Genomic DNA, 12,072 nt, shown 5'->3' on the forward strand with positions numbered 1-12,072 from the left:
GTAGCATTTTTAAACTTCAGCAGAATTCTGCAAAACAATGGAAGAGTTCCGTAGCATTTTTAAACTTCAGCAGAATTCCGAAGAACAATCGAAGTGTTCCGTAGCATTTTTAAACTTCAGCAGAATTCCGAAAAACAATGGAAGAGTTCCGTAGCATTTTTAAACTTCAGCAGAATTCCGAAGAACAATGGAAATGATCGGTAACATTTTTAAACTTCAGCAGAATTCCCAAGAACAATGGAAGAGTACCATAGAATTTATAAACTTCAGAAGAATTCTGAGAACAATGGAAGAGTTCCGTAGCATTTTTAAACTTCACCAGAATTCCACGAACAATGGAAGAGTTCCGTAGCATTTTTAAACTTCAGCAGAATTCCGAAGAACAATGGAAGAGTTCCGTAGCATTTTTAAAATTCATCCGAATTCCAAAGAACAATGGAAAAGTTCCGTAGCATTTTTAAACTTCAGCAGAATTCCGAAGAACAATGGAAGAGTTCCGTAGCATTTTTAAACTTCAGCAGAATTCCGAGAACAATGGAAGAGTTCCGTAGCATTTTTAAACTTCACCAGAATTACGAGAACAATGGAAGAGTTCCGTAGCATTTTTAAACTTCAACAGAATTCCGATAACAATGGAAGAGTTCCGTAGCATTTTTAAACTTCAGCAGAATTCCGAAGAACAATGGAAGAGTTCCGTAGCATTTTTAAACTTCATCAGAATTCCGAAGAGCAATGGAAAAGTTCCGTAGCATTTTTAAACTTCAGCAGAATTCCGAAGAACAATGGAAGAGTTCCGTAGCATTTTTAAACTTCAGCAGAATTCCGAAGAACAATGGAAGTGTTCCATAGCATTTTTAAACTTCATCAGAATTCTGAAGAACAATGGAAATGATCCGTAACATTTTTAAACTTCAGCATAATTCCCAAGAACAATGGAAGAGTACCATAGAATTTATAAACTTCAGAAGAATTCTGAGAACAATGGAAAAGTTCCGTAGCATTTTTTAACTTCTGCAGAATTCCGAAGAACAATGGAAGAGTTCCGTAGCATTTTTAAACTTCAGCAGAATTCCGAAGAACAATGGAAGAGTTCCGTAGCATTTTTAAAATTCATCAGAATTCCAAAGAACAATGGAAAAGTTCCGTAGCATTTTTAAACTTCAGCAGAATTCCGAAGAACAATGGAAGAGTTCCGTAGCATTTTTAAACTTCAGCAGAATTCCGAGAACAATGGAAGAGTTCCGTAGCATTTTTAAACTTCACCAGAATTACGAGAACAATGGAAGAGTTCCGTAGCATTTTTAAACTTCAACAGAATTCCGAGAACAATGGAAGAGTTCCGTAGCATTTTTAAACTTCAGCAGAATTCCGAAGAACAATGGAAGAGTTCCGTAGCATTTTTAAACTTCATCAAAATTCCGAAGAACAATGGAAAAGTTCCGTAGCATTTTTAAACTTCAGCAGAATTCCGAAGAACAATGGAAGAGTTCCGTAGCATTTTTAAACTTCAGCAGAATTCCGAAGAACAATGGAAGTGTTCCATAGCATTTTTAAACTTCATCAGAATTCTGAAGAACAATGGAAGTGATCCGTAACATTTTTAAACTTCAGCAGAATACCCAAGAACAATGGAAGAGTACCGTAGCATTTATAAACTTCAGCAGAATTCCAAGAACAATGGAAGAGTTCCGTAGCATTTATAAACTTCAGCAGAATTCTGAGAACAATGGAAGAGTTCCGTAGTATTTTAAACTTCAACAGAATTCCAAGAACAATGGAAGAGTTCCGTAGCATTTTTAAACTTCAGCAGAAATCCGAGAACAATGGAAGAGTTCCGCAGCAGTTTTCAACTTCACCAGAATTCCGAGAACAATGGAAGAGTTCCGTTCCATTTTTAAGCTTCACCAGAATTCCGAGAACAATGGAAGAGTTCCGTAGCATTTTTAAACTTCACCAGAATTCCGAGAACAATGGAAGAGTTCCGTAGCATTTTTAAACTTCAGTAGAATTAAGAATAACAATGGAAGAGTTCCGTAGCATTTTTAAACTTCACCAGAATTCCGTGAACAATGGAAGAGTTCCGTAGCATTTTTAAACTTAAGCAGAATTCCGAAGAACAAAGAAAGTGTTCCGTAGCATTTTTAAACTTCAGCAGATTTCCGAAGAACAATGGAAGAGTTCCGTAGCATTTTTAAACTTCAGCAGAATTCTGCAAAACAATGGAAGAGTTCCGTAGCATTTTTAAACTTCAGCAGAATTCCGAAGAACAATCGAAGAGTTCCGTAGCATTTTTAAACTTCAGCAGAATTCGGAAAAACAATGGAAGAGTTCCGTAGCATTTTTAAACTTCAGCAGAATTCCGAAGAACAATGGAAATGATCCGTAACATTTTGAAACTTCAGCAGAATTCCCAAGAACAATGGAAGAGTACCATAGAATTTATAAACTTCAGAAGAATTCTGAGAACAATGGAAGAGTTCCGTAGCATTTTTAAACTTCACCAGAATTCCACGAACAATGGAAGAGTTCGGTAGCATTTTTTAACTTCTGCAGAATTCTGAAGAACAATGGAAGAGTTCCGTAGCATTTTTAAACTTCAGCAGAATTCCGAAGAACAATGGAAGAGTTCCGTAACATTTTTAAAAATCATCAGAATTCCAAAGAACAATGGAAAAGTTCCGTAGCATTTTTAAACTTCAGCAGAATTCCGAGAACAATGGAAGAGTTCTGTAGCATTTTTAAACTTCACCAGAATTACGAGAACAATGGTAGAGTTCCGTAGCATTTTTAAACTTCAACAGAATTCCGAGAACAATGGAAGAGTTCCGTAGCATTTTTAAACTTCAGCAGAATTCCGAAGAACAATGGAAGAGTTCCGTAGCATTTTTAAACTTCATCAGAATTCCGAAGAACAATGAAAAAGTTCCGTAGCATTTTTGTACTTCAGCAGAATTCCGAAGAACAATGGAAGAGTTCCGTAGCATTTTTAAACTTCAGCAGAATTCCGAAGAACAATGGAAGTGTTCCATAGCATTTTTAAACTTCATCAGAATTCTGAAGAACAATGGAAATGATCCGTAACATTTTTAAACTTCAGCAGAATTCCCAAGAACAATGGAAGAGTACCATAGAATTTATAAACTTCAGAAGAATTCTGAGAACAATGGAAGAGTTCCGTAGCATTTTTTAACTTCTGCAGAATTCCGAAGAACAATGGAAGAGTTCCGTAGCATTTTTAAACTTCAGCAGAATTCCGAAGAACAATGGAAGAGTTCCGTAGCATTTTTAAACTTCAGCAGAATTCCGAAGAACAATGGAAGAGTTCCGTAGCATTTTTAAACTTCAGCAGAATTCCGAGAACAATAGAAGAGTTCCGTAGCATTTTTAAACTTCACCAGAATTACGAGAACAATGGAAGAGTTCCGTAGCATTTTTAAACTTCACCAGAATTACGAGAACAATGGAAGAGTTCCGTAGCATTTTTAAACTTCAACAGAATTACGAGAACAATGAAAGAGTTCCGTAGCATTTTTAAACTTCACAAAATTCCGAAGAGCAATGGAAAAGTTCCGTAGCATTTTTAAACTTCAGCAGAATTCCGAAGAACAATGGAAGAGTTCCGTAGCATTTTTAAACTTCAGCAGAATTCCGAAGAACAATGGAAGTGTTCCATAGCATTTTTAAACTTCATCAGAATTCTGAAGAACAATGGAAGTGATCCGTAACATTTTTAAACTTCAGCAGAATACCCAAGAACAATGGAAGAGTAACGTAGCATTTATAAACTTCAGCAGAATTCCAAGAACAATGGAAGAGTTCCGTAGCATTTTTAAACTTCAGCAGAAATCCGAGAACAATGGAAGAGTTCCGCAGCAGTTTTAAATTTCACCAGAATTCCGAGAACAATGGAAGAGTTCCGTACCATTTTTAAACTTCACCAGAATTCCGAGAACAATGGAAGAGTTCCGTAGCATTTTTAAACTTCAGCAGAATTCTGAAGAACAATGGAAGAGTTCCGTAGCATTTTTAAACTTCAATAGAATTAAGAATAACAATGGAAGAGTTCCGTAGCATTTTTAAACTTCACCAGAATTCCGTGAACAATGGAAGAGTTCCATAGCATTTTTAAACTTCAGCAGAATTCCGAAGAACAAAGAAAGTGTTCCGTAGCATTTTTAAACTTCAGCAGATTTCCGAAGAACAATGGAAGAGTTCCGTAGCATTTTTAAACTTCAACAGAATTCCGAAGAACAATCGAAGAGTTCCGTAGCATTTTTAAACTTCTGCAGAATTCCGAAGAACAATGGAAGAGTTCCGTAGCATTTTTAAACTTCAGCAGAATTTCGAAGAACAATGGAAGAGTTCCGTAGCCTTTTTAAACTTCGTCAGAATTCCGAATAACAATGGAAAAGTTCCGTAACATTTTTATACTTCAGCAGAATTCCGAGAACAATGGAAGAGTTCCATAGCATTTTTAAACTTCAGCAGAATTCCGAAGAACAATGGAAGAGTTCCGTAGCATTTTTAAACTTCAGCAGAATTCCGAAGAACAATGGAAGAGTCCCGTAGCATTTTTAAACTTCAGCAGAATTCCGAGAACAATGGAAGAGTTCCGTAGCATTTTTAAACTTCACCAGAATTCCGAGAACAATGGAAGAGTTCCGTAGCATTTTTAAACTTCAGCAGAATTCTGAGAACAATGGAAGAGTTCCGTAGCATTTTTAAACTTCAGCAGAATTCCGAAGAACAATGGAAGAGTTCCGAAGCATTTTTAAACTTCAGTAGAATTCCGAAGAACAATGGAAGAGTTCCGTTGCAGTTTTAGGCTTCATCAGAATTCCGAAGAACAATGGAAGAGTTCCGTAGCATTTTTAAACTTCAGCAGAATTCAGAAGAACAATGTAAGAGTTCCGTAGCATTTTTAAACTTCATCAGAATTCCGAAGAACAATGGAAAAGTTCCGTAGCATTTTTAAACTTCAGCAGAATTCCGAAGAACAATGGAAGAGTTCCGTAGCATTTTTAAACTTCAGCAGAATTCCGAAGAACAATGGAAGTGTTCCATAGCATTTTTAAACTTCATCAGAATTCTGAAGAACAATGGAAATGATCCGTAACATTTTTAAACTTCAGCAGAATTCCCAAGAACAATGGAAGAGTACCATAGAATTTATAAACTTCAGAAGAATTCTGAGAACAATGGAAGAGTTCCGTAGCATTTTTTAACTTCTGCAGAATTCCGAAGAACAATGGAAGAGTTCCGTAGCATTTTTAAAATTCATCAGAATTCCAAAGAACAATGGAAAAGTTCCGTAGCATTTTTAAACTTCAGCAGAATTCCGAAGAACAATGGAAGAGTTCCGTAGCATTTTTAAACTTCAGCAGAATTCCGAAGAACAATGGAAGAGTTCCGTAGCATTTTTAAACTTCAGCAGAATTCCGAGAAAAATGGAAGAGTTCCGTAGCATTTTTAAACATCACCAGAATTACGAGAACAATGGAATAGTTCCGTAGCATTTTTAAACTTCAACAGAATTCCGAGAACAATGGAAGAGTTCCGTAGCATTTTTAAACTTCAGCAGAATTCCGAAGAACAATGGAAGAGTTCCGTAGCATTTTTAAACTTCATCAAAATTCCAAAGAACAATGGAAAAGTTCCGTAGCATTTTTAAACTTCAGCAGAATTCCGAAGAACAATGGAAGAGTTCCGTAGCATTTTTAAACTTCAGCAGAATTCCGAAGAACAATGGAAGCGTTCCATAGCATTTTTAAACTTCATCAGAATTCTGAAGAACAATGGAAGTGACCCGTAACATTTTTAAACTTCAGCAGAATACCCAAGAACAATGGAAGAGTACCGTAGCATTTATAAACTTCCGCAGAATTCCAAGAACAATGGAAGAGTTCCGTAGCATTTTTAAACTTCAGCAGAAATCCGAGAACAATGGAAGAGTTCCGCAGCAGTTTTAAACTTCACCAGAATTCCGAGAACAATAGAAGAGTTCCGTACCATTTTTAAACTTCACCAGAATTCCGAGAACAATGAAAGAGTTCCGTAGCATTTTTAAACTTCACCAGAATTCCGAGAACAATGGAAGAGTTCCGTAGCATTTTTAAACTTCAGCAGAATTCCGAGAACAATGGAAGAGTTCCGTAGCATTTTTAAACTTCAGCAGAATTCCGAAGAACAATGGAAGAGTTCCGAAGCATTTTTAAACTTCAGCAGAATTCCGAAGAACAATGGAAGAGTTCCGTTGCAGTTTTAGGCTTCATCAGAATTCCGAAGAACAATGGAAGAGTTCCGTAGCATTTTTAAACTTCAGCAGAATTCAGAAGAACAATGTAAGAGTTCCGTAGCATTTTTAAACTTCATCAGAATTCCGAAGAACAATGGAAAAGTTCCGTAGCATTTTTAAACTTCAGCAGAATTCCGAAGAACAATGGAAGAGTTCCGTAGCATTTTTAAACTTCAGCAGAATTCCGAAGAACAATGGAAGTGTTCCATAGCATTTTTAAACTTCATCAGAATTCTGAAGAACAATGGAAATGATCGGTAACATTTTTAAACTTCAGCAGAATTCCCAAGAACAATGGAAGAGTACCATAGAATTTATAAACTTCAGAAGAATTCTGAGAACAATGGAAGAGTTCCGTAGCATTTTTTAACTTCTGCAGAATTCCGAAGAACAATGGAAGAGTTCCATAGCATTTTTAAACTTCAGCAGAATTCCGAAGAACAATGGAAGAGTTCCGTAGCATTTTTAAAATTCATCAGAATTCCATAGAACAATGGAAAAGTTCCGTAGCATTTTTAAACTTCAGCAGAATTCCGAAGAACAATGGAAGAGTTCCGTAGCATTTTTAAACTTCAGCAGAATTCCGAGAACAATGGAAGAGTTCCGTAGCATTTTTAAACTTCATCCGAATTACGAGAACAATGGAAGAGTTCCGTAGCATTTTTAAACTTCAACAGAATACCGAGAACAATGGAAGAGTTCCGTAGCATTTTTAAACTTCAGCAGAATTCCGAAGAACAATGGAAGAGTTCCGTAGCATTTTTAAACTTCATCAAAATTCCGAAGAACAATGGAAAAGTTCCGTAGCATTTTTAAACTTCAGCAGAATTCCGAGAACAATGGAAGAGTTCCATAGAATTTTTAAACTTCAGCAGAATTCCGAAGAACAATGGAAGAGTTCCGTAGCATTTTTAAACTTCAGCAGAATTCCGAGAACAATGGAAGAGTTCCGTAGCATTTTTAAACTTCAGCAGAATTCCGAGAACAATGGAAGAGTTCCGTAGCATTTTTAAACTTCACCAGAATTCCGAGAACAATGGAAGAGTTCCGTAGCATTTTTAAACTTCAGCAGAATTCCGAGAACAATGGAAGAGTTCCGTAGCATTTTTAAACTTCAGCAGAATTCCGAAGAACAATGGAAGAGTTCCGTAGCATTTTTAAACTTCAGCAGAATTCCGAAGAACAATGGAAGAGTTCCGTTGCAGTTTTAGGCTTCATCAGAATTCCGAAGAACAATGGAAGAGTTCCGTAGCATTTTTAAACTTCAGCAGAATTCAGAAGAACAATGTAAGAGTTCCGTAGCATTTTTAAACTTCAGCAGAATTCCGAAGAACAATGGAAGAGTTCCGTAGCATTTTTAAACTTCAGCAGAATTCCAAAGAACAATGGAAGAGTTCCGTTGCAGTTTTAAACTTCATCAGAATTCCGAAGAACAATGGAAGAGTTCCGTAGCATTTTTAAACTTCAGCAGAACTCAGAAGAACAATGGAAGAGTTCCGTAGCATTTTTAAACTTCAGCAGAATTCCGAAGAACAATGGAAGAGTTCCGTAGCATTTTTAAACTTCAGTAGAATTAAGAATAACAATGGAAGAGTTCCGTAGCATTTTTAAACTTCACCAGAATTCCGTGAAGAATGGAAGAGTTCCGTAGCATTTTTAAACTTCAGCAGAATTCCGAAGAACAAAGAAAGTGTTCCGTATCATTTTTAAACTTCAGCAGATTTCCGAAGAACAATGGAAGAGTTCCGTAGCATTTTTAAACTTCAGCAGAATTCTGCAAAGCAATGGAAGAGTTCCGTAGCATTTTTAAACTTCAGCAGAATTCCGAAGAACAATCGAAGAGTTCCGTAGCATTTTTAAACTTCAGCAGAATTCCGAAGAACAATGGAAGAGTTCCGTAGCATTTTTAAACTTCAGCAGAATTCCGAAGAACAATGGAAATGATCCATAACATTTTTAAACTTCAGCAGAATTCCCAAGAACAATGGAAGAGTACCATAGAATTTATAAACTTCAGAAGAATTCTGAGAACAATGGAAGAGTTCCGTAGCATTTTTAAACTTCACTAGAATTCCACGAACAATGGAAGAGTTCCGTAGCATTTTTTAACTTCTGCAGAATTCCGAAGAACAATGGAAGAGTTCCGTAGCATTTTTAAACTTCAGCAGAATTCCGAGAACAATGGAAGAGTTCCGTAGCATTTTTAAAATTCATCAGAATTCCAAAGAACAATGGAAAAGTTCCGTAGCATTTTTAAACTTCAGCAGAATTCCGAAGAACAATGGAAGAGTTCCGTAGCATTTTTAAACTTCAGCAGAATTCCGAGAACAAAGGAAGAGTTCCGTAGCATTTTTAAACTTCAACAGAATTCCGAGAATAATGGAAGAGTTCCGTAGCATTTTTAAACTTCAGCAGAATTCCGAAGAACAATGGAAGAGTTCCGTAGCCTTTTTAAACTTCATCAGAATTCCGAAGAACAATGGAAAAGTTCCGTAGCATTTTTAAACTTCACCAGAATTACGAGAACAATGGAAGAGTTCCGTAGCATTTTTAAACTTCACCAGAATTACGAGAACAATGGAAGAGTTCCGTAGCATTTTTAAACTTCAACAGAATTCCGAGAACAATGGAAGAGTTCCGTAGCATTTTTAAACTTCAGCAGAATTCCGAAGAACAATGGAAGAGTTCCGTAGCATTTTTAAACTTCATCAGAATTCCGAAGAACAATGGAAAAGTTCCGTAGCATTTTTAAACTTCAGCAGAATTCCGAAGAACAATGGAAGAGTTCCGTAGCATTTTTAAACTTCAGCAGAATTCCGAAGAACAATGGAAGTGTTCCATAGCATTTTTAAACTTCATCAGAATTCTGAAGAACAATGGAAGTGATCCGTAACATTTTTAAACTTCAGCAGAATACCCAAGAACAATGGAAGAGTACCGTAGCATTTATAAACTTCAGCAGAATTCTGAGAACAATGGAAGAGTTCCGTAGCATTTTAAATTTCAACAGAATTCCAAGAACAATGGAAGAGTTCCGTAGCATTTTTAAACTTCAGCAGAAATCCGAGAACAATGGAAGAGTTCCGCAGCAGTTTTAAACTTCACCAGAATTCCGAGAACAATGGAAGAGTTCCGTACCATTTTTAAGCTTCACCAGAATTCCGAGAACAATGGAAGAGTTCCGTAGCATTTTTAAACTTCACCAGAATTCCGAGAACAATGGAAGAGTTCCGAAGCATTTTTAAACTTCACCAGAATTCCGAAGAACAAAGGAAGAGTTCCGTAGCATTTTTAAACTTCAGTAGAATTAAGAATAACAATGGAAGAGTTCCGTAGCATTTTTAAACTTCACCAGAATTCCGTGAACAATGGAAGAGTTCCGTAGCATTTTTAAACTTCAGCAGAATTCCGAAGAACAATGGAAGAGTTCCGTAGCATTTTTAAACTTCAGCAGAATTCCGAAGAACAATGGAAGAGTTCCGTAGCATTTTTAAACTTCAGCAGAATTCCGAAGAACAATGGAAGAGTTCCGTTGCAGTTTTAAACTTCATCAGAATTCCGAAGAACAATAGAAGAGTTCCGTAGCATTTTTAAACTTCAGCAGAACTCAGAAGAACAATGGAAGAGTTCCGTAGCATTTTTAAACTTCAGCAGAATTCCGAAGAACAATGGAAGAGTTCCGTAGCATTTTTAAACTTCAGTAGAATTAAGAATAACAATGGAAGAGTTCCGTAGCATTTTTAAACTTCACCAGAATTCCGTGAAGAATGGAAGAGTTCCGTAGCATTTTTAAACTTCAGCAGAATTCCGAAGAACAAAGAAAGTGTTCCGTAGCATTTTTAAACTTCAGCAGATTTCCGAAGAACAATGGAAGAGTTCCGTAGCATTTTTAAACTTCAGCAGAATTCTGCAAAGCAATGGAAGAGTTCCGTAGCATTTTTAAACTTCAGCAGAATTCCGAAGAACAATCGAAGAGTTCCGTAGCATTTTTAAACTTCAGCAGAATTCTGAAGAACAATGGAAGAGTTCCGTAGCATTTTTAAACTTCAGCAGAATTCCGAAGAACAATGGAAATGATCCGTAACATTTTTAAACTTCAGCAGAATTCCCAAGAACAATGGAAGAGTACCATAGAATTTATAAACTTCAGAAGAATTCTGAGAACAATGGAAGAGTTCCGTAGCATTTTTAAACTTCAGCAGAATTCCACGAACAATGCAAGAGTTCCGAAGCATTTTTTAACTTCTGCAGAATTCCGAAGAACAATGGAAGAGTTCCGTAGCATTTTTAAACTTCAGCAGAATTCCGAAGAACAATGGAAGAGTTCCGTAGCATTTTTAAAATTCATCAGAATTCCAAAGAACAATGGAAAAGTTCCGTAGCATTTTTAAACTTCAGCAGAATTCCGAAGAACAATGGAAGAGTTCCGTAGCATTTTTAAACTTCAGCAGAATTCCGAGAACAATGGAAGAGTTCCGTAGCATTTTTAAACTTCACCAGAATTACGAGAACAATGGAAGAGTTCCGTAGCATTTTTAAACTTCAACAGAATTCCGAGAACAATGGAAGAGTTCCGTAGCATTTTTAAACTTCAGCAGAATTCCGAAGAACAATGGAAGAGTTCCGTAGCATTTTTAAACTTCATCAGAATTCCAAAGAATAATGGAAAAGTTCCGTAGCATTTTTAAACTTCACCAGAATTCCGAGAACAATGGAAGAGTTCCGTAATATTTTTAAACTTCACCAGAATTACGAGAACAATGGAAGAGTTCCGTAGCATTTTTAAACTTCAACAGGATTCCGAGAACAATGGAAGAGTTCTGTAGCATTTTTAAACTTCAGCAGAATTCCGAAGAACAATGGAAGAGTTCCGTAGCATTTTTAAACTTCATCAGAATTCCGAAGAACAATGGATAAGTTCCGTAGCATTTTTAAACTTCACCAGAATTCCGAGAACAATGGAAGAGTTCCGCAGCAGTTTTAAACTTCACCAGAATTCCTAGAACAATGGAAGAGTTCCGTACCATTTTTAAGCTTCACCAGAATTCCGAGAACAATGGAAGAGTTCCGTAGCATTTTTAAACTTCAGCAGAATTCCGAAGAACAATGGAAGAGTTCCGTAGCATTTTTAAACTTCAGCAGAATTCCGAAGAACAATGGAAGAGTTCCGTAGCATTTTTAAACTTCAGCAGAATTCAGAAGAACAATGTAAGAGTTCCGTAGCATTTTTAAACTTCAGCAGAATTCCGAAGAACAATGGAAGAGTTCCGTAGCATTTTTAAACTTCAGCAGAATTCCGAAGAACAATGGAAGAGTTCCGTTGCAGTTTTAAACTTCATCAGAATTCCGAAGAACAATGGAAGAGTTCCGTAGCATTTTTAAACTTCAGCAGAACTCAGAAGAACAATGGAAGAGTTCCGTAGCATTTTTAAACTTCAGCAGAATTCCGAAGAACAATGGAAGAGTTCCGTAGCATTTTTAAACTTCAGTAGAATTAAGAATAACAATGGAAGAGTTCCGTAGCATTTTTAAACTTCACCAGAATTCCGTGAAGAATGGAAGAGTTCCGTAGCATTTTTAAACTTCAGCAGAATTCCGAAGAACAAAGAAAGTGTTCCGTAGCATTTTTAAACTTCAGCAGATTTCCGAAGAACAATGGAAGAGTTCCGTAGCATTTTTAAACTTCAGCAGAATTCTGCAAAGCAATGGAAGAGTTCCGTAGCATTTTTAAACTTCAGCAGAATTCCGAAGAACAATCGAAGAGTTCCGTAGCATTT

The sequence above is a fragment of the Phyllobates terribilis genome, unplaced genomic scaffold (genome assembly GCF_046119375.1).
Source record: "Phyllobates terribilis strain yellow unplaced genomic scaffold, ASM4611937v1 Scaffold_184__1_contigs__length_3730660, whole genome shotgun sequence".
Lineage (NCBI taxonomy): Eukaryota > Metazoa > Chordata > Amphibia > Anura > Dendrobatidae > Phyllobates > Phyllobates terribilis.